Genomic DNA, 18,915 nt, shown 5'->3' on the forward strand with positions numbered 1-18,915 from the left:
TTTGAAACAGAACTCGGAGCAGGGATAGGCTACGATTTTAACAAATAAATTAAATTTTTTGAAAACACAAGACATATGGTGAAAACTTTGAAAAGAGAAAGATATTTCGAAAAGCAATATTGGTTAGAAATTTCAACTCCTACAACCATAGAGCCCTCTAAGCAGTTTAGCGTCATGCAGCGACGGACAATACACCCGACCTTTTACGTCATACGGGGATAGACAGTATCTGTCTCGGCTCGTTTACGTCGCACGCGTTTGACATTGAACTGGATAACCCGACCTTTTACGTCATACGGGGCTAGACGTTACCTGTCTTGGCTCATTAACGTCGCATGAGTTTGACGTGTTAGCTCGATTTTTTTTTAACGTTGCATGAGTTTGACGTTAGCTCAGCTTTTTAACGTCGCACAAGTTTGACATGTTAGCATGGGTTTTTAATGTTGCACAAGTTTAACGTGTTAGCTCCAATTTTTAACGTCGCTCGAGTTTGACGTGTTAGCTCGGGGTTTTAACGTCGCACGAGTTTGACGTGTTAGCTCGGGTTTTTAATGTCGCACGAGTTTGCCGATAAACTCTGGTTGGCAGTTTAGGCTTATGCCATTGTAGAACAAAATATTTTTCTGAAATTGGTTGGCAGTTTAGACTCATGCCACGGAGGAGCAAAATATTTTGAAGCCCGTTGGCAGTTTAAGCTCATGCCACAGAGGAGCAAAAGATTTTGGAATCGGATGGATGTTGCCATCAAGGAGCAGAAGATTTTGAAATCAGTTGGTAGTTTAGGCTCACACCACCAAGGAGCATATGAAATTTTTTGAAATTTTTTTTTTTTATTTGAAAAGATTGGTTTAATTGAAAAAAAAACAAAAAGGTTTTTTGTCAAAAATATTTGGGCGACACAAGCGTGACGCCCTCATAGGCTGAGTGACACCAGGCGTGTTGCTCATTTCAAAAAAAATGTTTTCATTTATTTATTTATATATATATATATATATTTTATTATGTTTTGGCTAGGAGACACCAGGTGTGTTGCCGATAAAATTTTTTCTATCATTATTATTTTTTTATTAAGTGTTGTTACCTGTTGTGAGGTCTTTCTCAACTTTGCCCCTGTTGTGGGGAGTTTGAATTTTTTTTTTTATTGCCCTTATTGGGGGGTCTTTGCTAATCTTGCCCTTGTAAGTGCAATTTTATTCAGCGAAGCATAGTAGAACACTTTCTTTGCACATATTTTTCAAATTGAATATTTACAGACTCAGCCCCCTAGTTGTAGGGTTTTTGTCTTAAATTTCTGACTATTGGGTCGTTGTACGCACATAAAGGAATGAGCTTGCCCCATTTTGCCTCAGGGGAACTAGTCAAGAGAAAAAACGCTCACAGACTAGCCAATTTCGTCATTGGCGAGGTTCACCCATCTCTTATATGTGGTAGTTGGTAGTTATACTCACACAACCCTAAAGTGTCTGGCTAGTTTCAAGCCTTCATAACAGGCGTAGGAAATTGGCTTCAAGAACGAGGCTAGATCGACTAATAGTTTAACCTATTGTAGTGATTGAGGAAGTCCCTTCTAAAAAGAGAAGGCTTTTGCAAATGGATGATTTTAGTAATCAAATGGAAACAACATTTTCCAAATGGATGGGCCTAACAGTTTTGCCACCTATGGCCCCTTTGGTGGTGATTTTCTTTGTTATATTTTACCCAGAGATGATGAAAGGATTCCCTTGTGGGATCGTGAGAACTCAGAAATCACAAAGTACCTTTGGAGCTTTCATCCTCTACTTGGATCCATGAAGACTCCTCTGGATTCTTGTCGGGCTTTCCTCTTGGAGGGTCTCGATGTTTTCCAGGATTCATCGAAATCACTTCGGTTTTCCATTCATGTCACCCTCCTACATCTTTTTGAGTTGGTTATGTTGGGAACCTGCAGGGTTTAGGAGGAGTCTTCATCCTCAGGGTCTGTATTATTGGAACTTGCAAGTATTTGTTTGTACTTGAGCGCTTTGCATCGAAAGCTCCTTATTGGAGATCTTTTTATTCCTTTTACCTGTGATGCCTTTTCAAGTTTTCATCATGTCTATTTTTTTGTTTTTTTTATTTTTATTTTTTATTTTTTATTTTTATTTTTCTTTGTGATGCCTTTTCAGGTTTTCACCACGTTTTTTAGCCTGTTACGGGTAGTATTTTTTGAGATACATTGCATTAATGGGGTCGTTGAGTTCGTACCCCTCCTGATTTTTTATCTTATAAGAATTGCCTGGATGCACTCGGGTAACCACGAATGACCATTCCCAATTAGGTTTGAACTTGCCTAAAGGGTGTGAATTTGAAGGAGTGTGGAAGATTTTTTTGAGTACCGTGTTTCCTTCTCTGAATTGTCGAGGAATAACTTTTCTTTGGTATGCCCTCTCGATTCTACAGTGGTAAGCAACGATATTATGTGTTGCTTGTAGTCGTTTTTCATCAAAGTTAATGAGGGCAGCGATTCGTGCTTCAATCTTTTGTTCCCCATCTGCATTTTTGTGAATAAGCACTCGAAGGGATGGTATTGCTACCTCGATGGGTAGCACTGCTTCCATATCATACACCACTGAGTATGGGGTCATGCCAGTACGAGTCTTGTCAGTTGTCCGGTGGGCCCATAGGGCGTCATTTAGCTTTTCGTGCCAATCTTTCCCTCTTTCTATTATTTTGTCTATGATTATGAGAAGTCCTTTATTTGTGGCTACTGCTTGTCCGTTTCCTTGAGGGTAGTAAAGTGTGGAGAATTTTTGTGCTATCTCAAAATTTTTAAAAACCTTAGTGACCTATTCATTTTTGAGATTGAATCCATTGTTAGTGATGATTGACTCAGGAACACCGAATCTGAATACACTGTTATTCTTTATGAAACGGACAATATGTTGGCCTTCAATTTTAACAAATGACTCGGCCCCTACCCATTTGGTAAAGTATTTTATGGCCGTTAATATAAAACGGTAACTTTTTTAGGCTTTTCGTGATATCATTCCAATGATATCAAGGCCCCACATGGCAAAAGGCCACACGAGAGGTGTAGAGTTGAGTGGTACCGACGGTGCATGGATGAGGTCTCCATAGAGTTGACATTTGGGATACCTCTTAATGAACTTCCAGCAGTCTATGGTGGTCCAGTAATAGCCTTGGTACCTGATTTTCTAAGCCAAGGCGGCTGCCCTAGAATGACCTCCTTCATTGTGCAACTATGTTAGTACTTGGTCAATTTCTGGCTGATCAAGGCACCGTAGAATGATGCCATCGAATGACTTTTTGAATAGGAGATCACCTCTCACTAAGAATTCCACAGAAAACCTTCGAAAGACTTCTTTATCTTTTTTGGTGGCTCCTTCGGGGTATAACCTATTTTTTAGCAGGGACAGAACATCGTGGAACCATGGTTTTGTTGTAACTAGTGCATTTGATGCCACAAGAGATACTTCCCATTGTTCTCCTTTTCTTGCTCCATTTATTTTTTGATCCTTGGAGGGGAAGGGTCATGTTTGTTCCTGATGTATAACGCGAGCGTGGTGATTTCTGGGGGAATATCGACTATTGAGGCAAGGGTTGCAAAGGTATCGGCGAACCGATTATTTTCCTTAGTTACACGCTGAAAGGTGATTTTATTAAAGTATGAAATCATCTTCTCCACCTTTCTTGATAGGGTTTGAGCTTTTCTTCTTTCACCTTTCAAATCCCTTGAACTGGGTTTATGACAAGTAAGGAGTCACCAATCACTCGTATTTATTGGATTTTCATTCCCATGGCATTCTTAAGCCCAACTATCAAGGATTCGTATTCAGCAATGTTATTGGTACATGGGAAATTCAATTTGATGGTTGTTGGTATTAAAATCTTCTCAGGTAAGCATAATATGACACCGTATTCATTCTGTGCATTGTCTAAGTATAGCTCCCAAATTGAGTCCTCAATTGTGAAGAGGTTCTCATCAGGGAGATTCGTGTTAATGGGAATATTGTCTGGCAGTGCGTGTTCAGCTAAGTGGTCAGCAATGATTTGTCCTTTGACCGATTTTTGAGTGACCTACTCGATCTCGAACTTGCTCAATAACATTCTCCACTTCGCTAAACGTTCGTTGAGGATTGGCCTCTCTAATAGGTACTTGAGTGGGTCAATTTTTTATATGAGCTTGACAAAATGAAATAAGACATAATGTCTTAGTTTATGCATGGCCCACACAAGTGTTAAGCAGTGTTTCTCCACATCCGTGTATCTTGTCTCATAATCGACTATGGTTTTGTTGATATAGTCTATCGTTTGTTCTTTTCCATGGTTGTTATACTGTCTTAACATTGGCCCCATGGTCTTGTCTTTCACTGACATATATTGGAACATGGGTTTATCTGGACTAGGAGGACTAAAGATGGGAGGTTTGGTGAGGTACTCCTTGATTTGATCGAACACTTCTTGGCATTCCTTATCCCATATAACTGGGGTGTCCTTCTTAAGGAGTCTATTGAATGGTGCGCACTTATCCACCAGCTATGAAATAAAGCGCCTTATGGCTTGTATGCGACCTTAAAGCCCACAGATTTCTTTGAAATTCCAAGGAGGAGGCATTTCAGTGATGACTCGTATTTTGGACGGGTCACCTCAATGCCTCTTTGGCTTACTATAAAACCTAGTAATTTGTAGGATTTAACTCCAAAAGCACACATTTGTGGATTGAGTTTGAGTTGATGTTTCCGGAGTCTTTCAAAAATGGTTCTCAAGTTGGTGTGTTGATCAGACCTGGTCTTTGACTTGACCAAAATGTCGTCAACGTAGTCTTCCATGATGGTATGCATTAGATTGTGGAAGATGCTAGTCATTGCCCATTGATAAGTTGCTCTTGCATTTTTGAGACCGAATGGCATGACTTTGTAACACTACGTTCCCCATTGCGTTATGAATGACATCTTGGTTTGGTCTTCTTCTGCCATGAGGATTTGGTTGTAACCCAAAAAGCGGTCCATGAATGATATCGTCTTGTGACCCGCAGTGTTGTCGACCAAGGCATCTATATTTGGTAACGAGAAATTGTCTTTAGGACATGCCTTGTTGAGGTATTTGTAGTCGACACACACTCGGATGCTCCTGTCTTTTTTGGGTACGACCACTATGTTGGCCAACCATTCTGAGTAATCGACATGGGTAATGAACTTCGCCTTGAGCAGTTTGTCGATTTCTTCCTTGATTTTGAGCTCGAGGTAGTTCTTGTGACGTAGGAGTTTCTACCTTACATGCTTTGCCCCTTCATTGAATATTTGGTGATGTTGCACCAATGTGGGATCTAGCCCTGACATATCCTCGTATGACCAAGCGAAGACATCGCGATATTCCTTGAGAAAGGAAATCATATTTTCCTGCTCCTCAAAAGATAAGGAGGTTCCAATCTTGGTTAACGTTGGGTCCTTCTCAGTTCCTAGATTTACGTCAATCGTCTCTTCGATGATAGCCATTGGGTCACCATCGAACCTCTTCTTGAATTGCTCAACATGGGAAGTAAGTTCCTTAGGTTGAGAGATTTCTTCAGACTATTAACTCTCTTGATCTTCATCTTGGTCATTCAATTCATCGTCTTGTGTATTATGCACCGTTATTGGGCTATCTTGAGTGAGCGCCGTTTTTGAAAATTCTTTTGCATTATTATCAACTTTATCATGTTTTGAATTTTCATCGGGTTTTGAAATATTAGAAAAGGTGGCCCTTATGGGACTCGCAAGAGAAATGTTGGGGACTAGACGTGCAAGGTGGTTAGATGGCCACCTCACGCCTATCCGTTTTTTGGCACCGAGACTTGAAGGTGCCGCTGGTATACTTCCAGCGATTCTCGAGATAAAGGAATGATCGACCAATTCCGTCCCTGGGTTGGTGTTGGCGGATGAGCACCCTTGGCTGTGTTAGAGCCAACTGTGCACACCTCCTCTAAAGCCAGGTCAATAAATAGGTCTTCAATTCTTAGTCCTTATGTATGCTAAGATGTGGAAGAGGGATTATCCCCTGTTGGGGAATCAAGTATCACCTTTGGCCGTTTTGAAGGTTAGGCATTGAGAGGATCGAGGTTTTGAATGCCTCCGGATACAAAGCCTAGATAGCTTGATGGCTTCATTTGGCTTTGAAATAGGGTGAGAGTACACCCAAGTCCTCTTCGATCCCCTTTTCCAGTTTTGGCTTCAGGTGATGCATAAATCACTTCCTTTACGCCTTGATCTTGACTCCCCAAGCCTTGTCCTGGTTGAAAGCCTTAGGAGAGGAGCATGTGCCAAGCTTTGAGGGACCCGAAACCGTATCGATGTTGACATTGGATAATCTCCTTCATCAATGCAAAAGTTTGCAAAATTTGAGGAATGGAGTCGCCGGCCTCTAGACGTAAAGTACAAGGAAGCGAGCGGGATTTCTCTGAGCTCGAAGAAGGGCAGTCGGCACAAACCTTTGCAATGCCATTTTTGGTTGGAAATTTAGGCATTGATGTAGCGTGGAAGTGACCACGAGGTTTCGTGGAGCGAGGGTCTTCATAGCAGCATGTTGCAAGAAGGTTTTATGTTTAAGACATAAAACTTTACCGGCTAAATGGTGGGGCCAATCTTGAGTGTGAGAGGCAATATGCCTTTAGCATGCCTCTTGGTCCCATCATATGCAGCAATGGTTAATTGATACGGTTCAAAGTCATTTGGGCTTTTGCTTATCTGCTTCACCGTTTTCATATGGCATATATTTAGGGATGCCCCATTATCAACCAACACTCTCCTTATCTCATATCCTTTCATGAAAGTAGTGATATGAAGAGGCTGGACGTGAAAGTGATTGACATTAGCCGGGATGTCCTCGTCCGTGACTATGATTGCCATTGGTGCCATTAGTTGGTTGATCATCCCGCACAGATCATTTGGCTGTGTGTTGCTCGAGATGTGTGTCTTAAAGAGAACCCTTTCGATTAGGGCTTTGTGTGCTGGTGAGTTGGCGAGTAGCTCCAAGATGGAGATTTGAGCCTGGATCTTCTCGAGATGAGTCGGTAGATCATAGGTGGTTGTGCATCTTTGAGTTCTTTTATTAGATTCATGATCTGCAACCCCTGCTGGTGGTTTGGCTGTTGAAGTGGCTCCCATTCTCTCATCAAGAGTGTCCGCCATCACTTGGATGGGTTTGAACACTCGACCTCTTCGGGTTAAGGAATCAACTTCACCAGCCTGGAGTTCGATAGGGTCAACCCTAGCTAGAGTAATGGGAGACCTTGGGGTGTTGGCCCTTTGTTTGGTAGATGATCCCTTTTCATCAGCTTTGACCATGTCAATCATGAGGGCATCATCTTCGTCATCCTGATTCCACTTAAGAGGATTATCAGAGTTTGGGGAGGAAGAGTTTCCTCTAAGAAGACTCAAAAGATCTTCTTCAACTTCTTGGAGATGATGATCACAAGTAAATATGAATTGGTTGGGATCATCTTCTTCGTCCCTGTTTTCAATCATGTGAATAATAACATCTTCCTTTGAGTTACTCGGAGCTCTCGTTTCTTCGGTCGTTGTGGCCGTATTTTTGGGGAGAGCGTTTGTGAAGATACCCATCTTTTGATTAGGTTCTTCGAAAGGTTGACTTCTAAGTTCGACAGTGATGTCACCCCTATTAGTCAACCCTTGAATCACCCGCTTCAAGTAGAAACAATTTTGGGTATTATGGGCATGGTTTCTATACCACTTGCACCATCTGTTCTTATCCTTAACCTCAAATGGTGGTTCAAATGGTGGCGGGAGTTCAACCACGTTTTTCTTCAAGAGTAACTCCAACACTTTTTCTAACAGATCTTTGAGAGGAGTGAAATTGTCCTCTCGCCTTTGATTGTTATTTTGAGTGTTAGTTCTAGGCTGATCCCATCGATTTTGATTCCTATTATTATGTTGGGTGGTTGAACCCTGAGCCAGTCCATTAATGACAATTTCGTTAACCTGATCGGAAGCTTTCCCCTTGCCGTTGCTCTTATTTTTATTTTGGGGAGTCGTGATAGATTTGTTATTGGGCCTAGTGCTGAGGGGTGTCCCTCTCACCCTTTCATGTCTCACCACGTGCTCGATCATGAAGTCGAAAGAGTGGGGGATAAGTCCCTGGCTAAAGAAGGTCCTATATTCAGGGGCTACATTTTCTAAGGCCATTGAGATTTTAGCTGGGTCCGTAAGTGGACATTCAATGACCTGTATCGCTGTCTCGTGGAATCGACCCAGAGGAAGAGATCTTGGTGTCGACCCACGGTAATGAGAGACAAACTGGTTGAACATTTTGTCTGGAGTTGTGTGTGGTTGAGTGGTCATTATTCTCTGATGCCAGTTTAAAGCCTCGTTGGTCAAAGTTTGTGAAAACAGGGCCTTCAACTGGTTAGGCCTGTCTCGCAAGGCTCGGACAGAGAGGAGGTAGGGGTTGACATGAATATCTGGGTCACTCTTCCCATTGAATTTGTTTTTAAACTCTGGGATGACAAACCTAGGGGGAAGGTCGTCCATGCCTCCAAGGGTCTCATGAACATAGGCCTTTGGGGGTAGGATTTCATGCATCCCATCCTTACAAGCACATCTTGTATCGTTCTTAAGGTGCCTTCTTGTTGGGTATTCCGCATGAGAGTAGGCCCACCGGTCGGGGGGTTCCCAAGCATAGACTGATGAGTTGAGACTTGGGGTAGATGTTGGCCTGCTTGGGCCTGTGATGGATGAGTTGCGGTTACCGGGGTGGTTTGACACATTTGTCCTTGAGGGCGGTACTAACCCATAGGCATCGCCACCGGTTGCGAAAATGGCATGGTTTGTTGGACCGGATATATAGGAGGGACATATTGAAGAATCGACTGACTCGGCTATACTAACCCATAGGCATCGCCACTCGATTGCGATAAATGACACGGTTTGTTGGACCGGTCGGTTGGTTTTTGATCGACCCATGAACTGGGGCATGAACTGTGTAACCTAAGTCAACTAAACTTTTGAGGGCAACCTGGATGCCTATCTTGCCAAAGGGTTGGTTTAGATTGATGCCTCGGCTGCGTACAGTGTTCAAGATATCATGGGTTGTACTATAGTGGCTCGAGGTTAGATTGGATCTCCTAGACCTAGGTGGGTCTTGGTTCTGAGACTATTGCATCTCGAGGTTATCTTGGTTCGAGTTGTTGGAATTGGCGTTAGATGTCGCATGAACTTCTTCCCTCGCATGACTCCTGCTTTGGTTGCCTAAGGTCAGAAAGAGAGAGGGAGACGAAAGTTTGGTAGGGCTTCCCTGCTGTAGTTTTTGAAAGATAGGGAGGAAAATGGAGAGACAGAGAGATTGCGTATGAGAGGAGCAGAGAGAGAACATAAATGGTGAGTGGGAGCGATTTCTGTATTTCTGGTTCAGAGAGAGAGAGGGTGCGAGGAAGAGATAGGGCTCGTCTAGTTTTAGAGAGAGAAGGGAGTGGTAGCTGAATTCGTATGGTTTAGAGAGAGAGAGGGAGTGGGACTATTGGTAGAGAGAGAGATTGAGTATGAGAAGGGTTTGAGGCAGTAGAAAGGCCTGCCATCTTTGCACAGTAGGTGGGAGTTTGCAGGGCTATGTTGTCTCCATTTCAATGGAGTTTGCCCTTTTTGCAGCATGAGTTTCCCCTTTGAATGGAGACCCTTCATCTTTACCCCTTTCATCCGGGCCGTTGGCGTACCACAATGAAATGGGCCTATGCCATCAGTTCCCCTTCATCTTCACCCCTTTCATCCAGGCCGTTGGCGTACCACAATGAAATATGCCAATGGGCGTATGCCATCTTTTATATATATATATATAGAGGTATGGGTTTATCTAGAGTTAACGACTCCTCAAAATACAAAGGTTCAAGTTAAAAGGGGTTGTGATGGGTGTATTTACCAAAACAATCATTACTTTTTTAATAAAAAAACATTTAAATATATAACTTTATCATTAAGTAAGAAAAAAGTTGAAAGTTTCATAAAAATACAATGGCATTTTAGAAGTTAGTATCCTGAAACTTTATTTGTAGAGTGTCCTTATCTTTGAGTTAAAATTTCAACTTTATCCCTTATGGAGATAACAAAAATACTCTTTGTATTGTTAATATTTATAAAATTGCCCTATAAAAGTAACTTTTTTTAAAAAATAGACTGCAAAATTGATAAATTCACCCTTCACAACTCTTTCTATCTTGACCCTTTATAATTTGAAGTTTAAATTATCCCCATATATATATATATATATATATATATATATATATATATATATATATATATATATATATATATATATATAAGATGCTAAGGTGAGCCCATTAGCTCACATAATAGTATAAGCACAATGGTCCAGATTGAATCTGGGCCGATCTGACAGCTGAGAGTATTTGATATTTAGTTTTTTTTTTTCTACAAATCCAAATCACTTGAAATTTTAGGTGAATGTTCTTCTTATCAAGCCGCCCATAATAAAAATATAAAAAAAATAATCCGTAAATTAAAAATGACCAAAATACCTTTGAAAATTTACAGGGGTATTTTGATCCATTTTTTCTTGTAAAATATTTTTTTAATATTTTTTGAATATTCACCTATATTTTATCAACACACTTCTAAAATTTCAAGTGATTTAGATTTGTAGAAAAAAAAATTAAAATTAAAATACTATCAGGCACCCATGATCGTTAGATCGGCCCAGATTGAATATGGGCCATTGGGCTCATTTTTTCTTGTGAGCCTATTGACTCACAGAAGTCTTTTCGAATATATATATATATATATATATATATATATATATATATATATATATATATATATATATATATATATATATATATATATATATATATATATGGAAAAAGCTAAAAATAGCTGGCCAGCTATATGGGAGTCATCAGATCTTCATCATGCCGTTCATAATGTATATCACTATTTTAATTTTAATTATTCTTCTATAAATCAGATGATACTGAAATTTTAGACATGGTACTAAAACATAGGGCGCACAAATAAAAAATATAAAAAAATATTTTTCAAAATATAAAATGACCAAAATACCTCTGAATAAGGTAGTTTGGTCATTTTAAATTATTTAAAATAATATTTTTATATTTTTATATTTTTATATGGTGTGCAATAGTATTAGGTATATACACTCAAAATTTTATATTAATCATATTTATATAAAAAAATTAAAATTAAAATAGTGATGTGCATTTTAAACCGCATGATGAATATCTGACGGCTCCCATTCTACATATACACTATTCATTATAGCTAGCCAGCTGTTGTAAGGTTGACCCTATATATATATATATATATATATATATATATATATATATATAAGGAGTGGCTCTTGTTTCAGAAACAAGTGAACTCTCTCCTTCTTTATTATTAGATCCTTTTATAATAACGCTTTTTTCTGGAGGATATACACTAATTATTTTTATACCTTCTATTGTTTTATATGTAGTATATTGATTTTCTATGGTACTTATTTTATTTTTCTCAAAATCTGGAATTTCAACTTCTCTTTCTATTAATGTTCTTCTTAACCATGTAAAGAACCCTATATTACATGTCTTTGATTTATATAACTTATTATACCTTTTATGGAATAGTTCTATTAACCTGGGTTTACATCTTTGTAAATACTATTCTCGTATATCTTTATTTTCTTTAGACAGATAATCTTGTTCTATCCACTATTTAGATAATGGTTTAGTGAGGGTCAAAATATGAAAATCCATTTCTGTATTAGAAAGGTCTGGTTCAGTTTTTAATATAGGTTGATATTGTGGAATTACTATATTATCCTTTGTTCTTAATAAACTTTGTATTTTTGGATTCATTCTACTTGAGGTAGAATTTCTAGATGATTCACTAAGGGATATAGGTGATTCATTAATATTTTTTGATAATATAGATTGACGAAGTAATGATTGAAGAAGTATATTTGTATCATCTTTTATTTGTTGATTGGGAAATTGGATTTCTATTTTTCCATCCTGGTGTTCTATTATTCTATCAGGAATATTTCTATTTGGTGCTTTTAAATGATGATTTTCATTTTCTATGTTCCAAGATTCAGGTAGTTGAATATCTGACCATTGTATAGTTTAGGAATTATTACATTTGATTTTTCAATATTTGTTTGAAAGAAAGTAGTTTTTCCTTTGGTATCCATTTGGACAGCATTTAGGCATAATGTATTCATTACCTTATAATAATTACCTTATAATATATTCTGTATACAATAGCAATATTCTGGGATCTTGGTAACATATCAAAACCTTGGGTTTTAATATTTAATGATAATACTTTTAAGATATTATGATCAGTTAAGGATATTGAATAATCTGGAAAACAGTTAAAATATACTGGTCCACTACATAGACTTGATTCTATCATTCCTAATAGAGAGTCAGAGAACTTATTGTGTCTATTATCTCTTAAGCATACTAAGATAGAATTATTTAATCCTAACCTTGTTAAGGGTTTTATGGCTACCTGGATTAATCCTATATGTAAAGAATTATAGTTTTTAGTTTTATGTACCTGTATTATTTTATCTGATAATAATTGAAAGTTTTCTTGATTACTAGCTACTGATACTGTTTGCTCTACAGTTTTTATTGCATATCCTACTTTTAATTTGAAAGTTCCTTTATTGTATATATCTGAAATAAGTACTTTAGGTATATTCCAATTTGTAATTTGTTTTTCAATATTTACAGAGATTTATGTTGCTTTAGGATTATCTACATAGTTGCTCTGATATCATTTAAAGCCAAGATCTACTCTGATTAATTTTAAACCTAAATTTTAAACTAGTCTAGCATAATCTAGTTGTATCTTTCTAAACTAATCTACAATAGTTGTATCTTTCTAAACTAATCTAACATAACCTAAGTATAAAAATAGTAGGATTAATATGACTATGGAAAAAAGAGCAATGTCTATTACTAGCCAAGTAGAATAGGTATTCTCATAAATCTTAACACTTAAGACAATACGTATTAACATAACTTTATCCAAGCTTTATATAACATACAGACGAACTTACAGTGACAACATAACAGAAATTTACAGTGATAACATAACAGAAGTTTATAGTGACAACATAATGTGTACAGAATACTTACAAATAAAACCAAACTTACAACATACTCACAAGGTATAGATGCAGAAACTGCAAAACGACTTCCACTCAGGTGGACAGAATCTTGGTAGATCCTTGAGATGACAATCACACATTTACACTCTAAAACTAAACATTCAAAAACTCAACTGAAATATTTACAATAGAAGAGGGAGAAGAAAAAAAGGACAGGAGAAGAGTCGGTCTGAGCTTGCTGTGACTCCTGAAATCTTCCGATGCCCTTTGAATGAGGAGAGGTCTTCTATATATAATCTCCGGACTCCAAGTGATTATTAATTGTTCTTCATTAGTCGTCATCATTGTGGAATCTGCGATAGTGTCTTGATATTGCTTAAAGTAACTTGAAGTGACTAAAAGGAGTTGAAGAGACTTTAAAGTTGTCGGTAGTGGACAGCTGGTGTCGGCATGGTGGACAGTTGGGACTTTACTGTGGATGATGGGACTATATCAGATACGAAGAATCTTTTTAGATTTTGTCTTATATAATCAGTGAGCATCTTGTGTCTTATATGCTCGGTGAACTTCTTATCTTATATGGTCGGTGAGCATCTTGTGTCCTGTCAACAGGAGCTTTGGTCACATCATCGAGCATCTTTGGTCATATCGAGTATCTTTGGTCATATTAGGTATAGTGTATATTCTTTATTATCGGGCCATGGGGTTTTAGTATAATGATTGCTTCTGGGACATACCATGAGCAGATATATCTTCTTCTTGGGCTTCCGTGGTATCTATTTCTGTAGCTGTTTCAGCTTCTTCTAAAAAGATTTCATATAATTGTTTTTCTAGTTCGGCTCTGGTGGCTTGAGGATTGTGATTCCTCATTTGAGATATATATTCATACGGATTATTTGGGTTAAAGTAAGAAGAAGGTTTGAAGCTAGTTGGGACTTGTTTTAGTATAATATGTTCTGGGTCTAAATTGTGGTAGACAAAGACGTCCCACCACTTCACAGCTATTTGCTTTCCCAAACATGGGATATATTCATAACTATTGATATTATTATCGGATATAGCAAATGACCATTTAAGTATCCACGGTATCTGATAAAATGCAACAAAATATAAATGATAATTTATTTTGGGATCTTTCCCATTGTATTCAATAAACTTTTACTGGGAGGCTTGCAAGGCTTCTAGCATTATTTGGGATAGAGATCCCTAAACTGTGAACCAGTTTAGGAACCAATTTGGAACTGGTTCGGTGACCACCATTTTAAACTGGAGGAACCATGTGTGAGAATTATATTGGTTTTGGATAGTAAGTATACGATGCCAGACATCAATATAATCAGAGTATCGGTAGTGTTTATTTGGAAAATCAAGGGATTGCAATTTTTTGGAATGAGGTCCCCATTCACTGAAATTCAATATTTTCCGTATCTGCATTTTTTAATATGATATGATCTTTGAATTATTATGATAATAATGAGTTAGATATATGAATCCTGTTTCAAGTAGAATCATCTCAAACCACTCTCTGGTTTTCATACCATTAGAGGGGTTTAGGTTATTACATAGGTAATATTTTGCTACCGTATTTGGGTCTTCTGAAGCATGTGTATTTTCAATGATAGCATCAACAATGAAGGCAATATTTTCATACGGGGATTTGTCTGAGGTTGTAGGTTTTCTAATAGTAGGAGATTGTATGAATAGCGGAGTTTGAGGAGGCAATGGTGCTTGGCTAGAATGTTGTGGATAGTTTAATGGACTATTTGGGATACTGGGTGAATATGGAGTCAAATCTCTATTAGAAGATTGTATTGGGACAATATCTAGGGATATTTCCATAGGAGCGTTTCCTGTGGATTGTATGGTATTGGTATTCATGATTTGATTTTCAATTGCTCTATTCTTATTAAATAATTATATATATATAGAGAGAGAGAGAGAAAGAGAGAGAGAGAGAGAGAAAAAAAAAAAAGATATGATGTGCAGCTTAGATAAGCTAAATGTGCCAACGACTCAGACTGAATCTGTGCCAATCTGATAATCACGGATGCCCGGGAGTGTCTAGTAGTGTTTGAATTTTAATTTTTTTCTACAAATTCAAATGACTTGAAATTTTAGGTATATGTTCTTTTCATCAATACACACCTAATAAAAATATATAAAAAACAATTATCCTCAAAAACAAATTGATCAAAATACCCTCGAAACTTTACAAGGGTATTTTCGTCAATATTTTTCATGTAAAACATTGTTTTAATATTTTTCAAATATTCAAATATTTTTGATGAACGCACACCTAAAATTTTAAATGATTTAGATTTGTAGAAAAAAACTTAAAATTCAAATATCAATCTGGGCCATTGGCATTTAGCTTATCTAAGTTAGGCAGCGCACTTTATCTTATATATATATATATATATATATATATATATATATATATATATATATATATATATATATATATATATATATATATATATATATATATAAAGATGGGATTAGCCCACTAGCTCATATGAACGTATGAGCCCAACAGCCTAGATTGAATCTGGGCCGATCTGACAATCACGGATGTCTGATAGTGTTTGAATTTTAATATTTTTCTACAAATCTAAATCGCTTGAAATTTTAGGAGTGTGTTCATAAAAATAGTTGAATCTTTGAAAAATATCAAAAATATATTTTACATGAAATAAATTGACCAACATATCCCCGTAACGTTTCAGGGGTATTTTGATCATTTTATTTTCACGAATAATTTTTTTAAAATTTTTATTAGGTGCGCTTTGATAAGAAGAACACAAGCTTAAAATTTAAAGTGATTTAGATTTGTGGTAAAAAAATTAAAATTAAAATATAAATACAAAATGAGGTCATGATTGATAGATCGGCTCAGATTCAATCTGGGCAATTAGGCTCATATGCTCATATGACCTAGTGGGTAAATCCCAGCATTTTCATATATATATATATATATATATATATATATATATATATATATATATATATATATATATATATATATATATATATATATATATAGGAAAATGGTGGGACTAGCCCACTAGGTCATATGAACATATGAAAATGCTGGCATTAGCCAACTAGCTCATATGAACATATGAGCCCAACGGCCCAAATTGAATCTGGGTCAATCTGACGATCACGGATGTTCGAAAATTCTTGAATTTTATTTTATTTTTTACAAATCCAAAGCACTTGAAATTTTAGGTGTGTGTTCTTCTTATCAAGGCGCACCTAATAAAAATATAAAAAAATTATTCACAAAAACTAAAATGAAAAAAATATCCCCTGAAACCTTTCAGGGGTATTTTGTTCTGTTCAATTTCTTTCATATAAAATATTTTTTAGATATTTTTTCAAGATTTGCTTATTTTTTATGAGCACACGCTTAAAATTTCAAGTTATTTGGATTTATAAAAAAAAAAAATTCAAACACTATCGAACATATGTGATTATCAGATTGGCCCATATTCAATCTAGGCCGTTGGGCTGATATGTTCATATGAGCTAGTGGGCTAACCCCAGCTTTTTCCTATATACGGTATAAATTAGTCATTTATATGGTAGTCCGAGTGTTAAGACTCATTGGCGCCCAGTCATAAGACCATTTAGGCCAAGAGGAGTCGTTCAGGTCATTCAAGATGTAAGAGGTTGACCAGAGTCATTATCCGTACCGGTAAATGGAAAATTTTATTATAACCTTATCTAATAAAACACTATCATCGTCTAAAAATACTCTAAGGGTAAAAAATAAAGAAGAAGTAGTCATTGAAAATGTTGAACAACATATTCAAAACTGGAACATACAAAAGGTCCCAATAACAGACGTATATAAAAAAGGAAATTTTAATCTAAAAATTGGATACACCATCAAAACGGTAGAACAAAGTCTACCTGTTCAAAATGAACAAGAAAATCTTCAGCTATTAACAAATAAAATTATAACAATCTCATAAAAATAAAGAATATCAATATCTTGATATAGGATTAATTCAAGTAGCTGTTAAGCCTTCGACTAGACTAAGATTAAATATTTCAATTCTACTATGTCTACGAGATGAAAGACATAATAATTTCTCAGATTCACTCTTAGGAATAATTGAATCCAGTTTACGTAATTGACCAATTTATTTTAATTGCTTTCCTAATTATGCTATATCATTAAATGATCCTAATTTACTTAAAGTACTAACTTTAAATATTAAAACACAAGGATTTGATATGTTACAAGGATCTCAAAATATAACTATCATATATCGAATATATTATAAGGTAATGACCACTTTATGTCGAAATGTTATATAAATAGATACAAAAGGACAAACTACTTTCTTTCAAACAAATACTGAAAGATCAAATGTTATTATCCCTAAAACAATCCAATGGTCACAAATGCCACTCCCCCAAGAATGGAACATTCAGACTTCAAATCCAGCAATCAAAACCCCTCAGAATAATATTCTGAATCAAATAATAGAAAATATAAATGGAAAAGTAGAAATACTATTTAATAAAAGATCTCATTCCTTAAAATAAAAGACGATAATTATCTTCCCTTATCAAAGAATTCATCAAATTTCTTATCATCTAGAAGATCTGTATCCAGTATATCCAGACCTGAAACTGCAACATCCTTAGAACCTAAAATACAAGGATTAGTTAGAACTCAAGATAATATACATAACCTATATATCATCCAATATACACAGATACTCCATATCAAGATTTTCAATTATTAACGTTACAAAAGGAAAATTAAATAAATAAAGATTATATAAAAAATGATTATTTAAGCGAAAACAATAAAGATTTTCAAAATTGGTACCTATCTACATTCAGAAAAGAATTAATACAAATGACTGATAAAAGATATAATAAATTTTTGAAAAAAAAAAAAAAAACTTAGGATTTTTTGAATGGCTTAAAACTACATTATTTTTAAAAGGAGTTAAAATCCCTTAATTCAATAAACTCCACACCTTTGAAAATCAATATCAAACATATACTACATACCAACAAAAACATATTCGAAGTATTCATCCTCCTAAAAAAAGTATAAAAATCCTAGGAAAAGTAAGCAAGAAGAATTAGAAACAATAGCTACTTCATACAAAACACTTCTTGGAGAACACTATCATCAAATTGAACTATTACCTCATATATTAGAACAAAATAATTATACAAATTTATATTTACAAACCATAGGAAAACAGACAACCAGAGTATAAAATATTATCAGACAACTACAAGAAAAAATTGAAGAAAAGAAAAAGGCAATATTATTTAAACCTCCTCTTCTAATTAATAAAGAAAGATTTCAGATAAAAGAAGAACATTCTTTTGAATTAATGCAACGGTTAATTACCAAATTAGCAAGTCTAGATATCAAAGAAAATGATAAAAGTCAAGAATCAGTAATAAGGATAACAGAACCAGCAGCTATGATGTTACATGAAATACCGGAAATTCAGAATACCATTACTAATATCAAAGATGCTTTTACTCAATCTCAAGAAAATAATATCAACATAACAGATTATGGTAAAAAATGGAGACATGTATCTCAATCTAGAATGTACCATACTAGAGCTATTCCAGTTGATATACAATTTGAAGAAGACCTTATATCCCATACTGTATTATATTCAGGACGAACTATTGTTAATTGGAATATAGACGGAATGTCCGATCATCAGATTTTTTATACAATGAAACACATGACCATGTATGCTACTGCATGCAAGGTCTTTTGAGCCCATGACCAAGATGTAACGAAAGCTATTATCTGTG

Source organism: Amborella trichopoda, chromosome 3 (genome assembly GCF_054954075.1).
Source record: "Amborella trichopoda isolate Santa Cruz 75 chromosome 3, AtrichopodaSantaCruz75HAP2 v2.0, whole genome shotgun sequence".
In the NCBI taxonomy this organism is placed as follows: domain Eukaryota; kingdom Viridiplantae; phylum Streptophyta; class Magnoliopsida; order Amborellales; family Amborellaceae; genus Amborella; species Amborella trichopoda.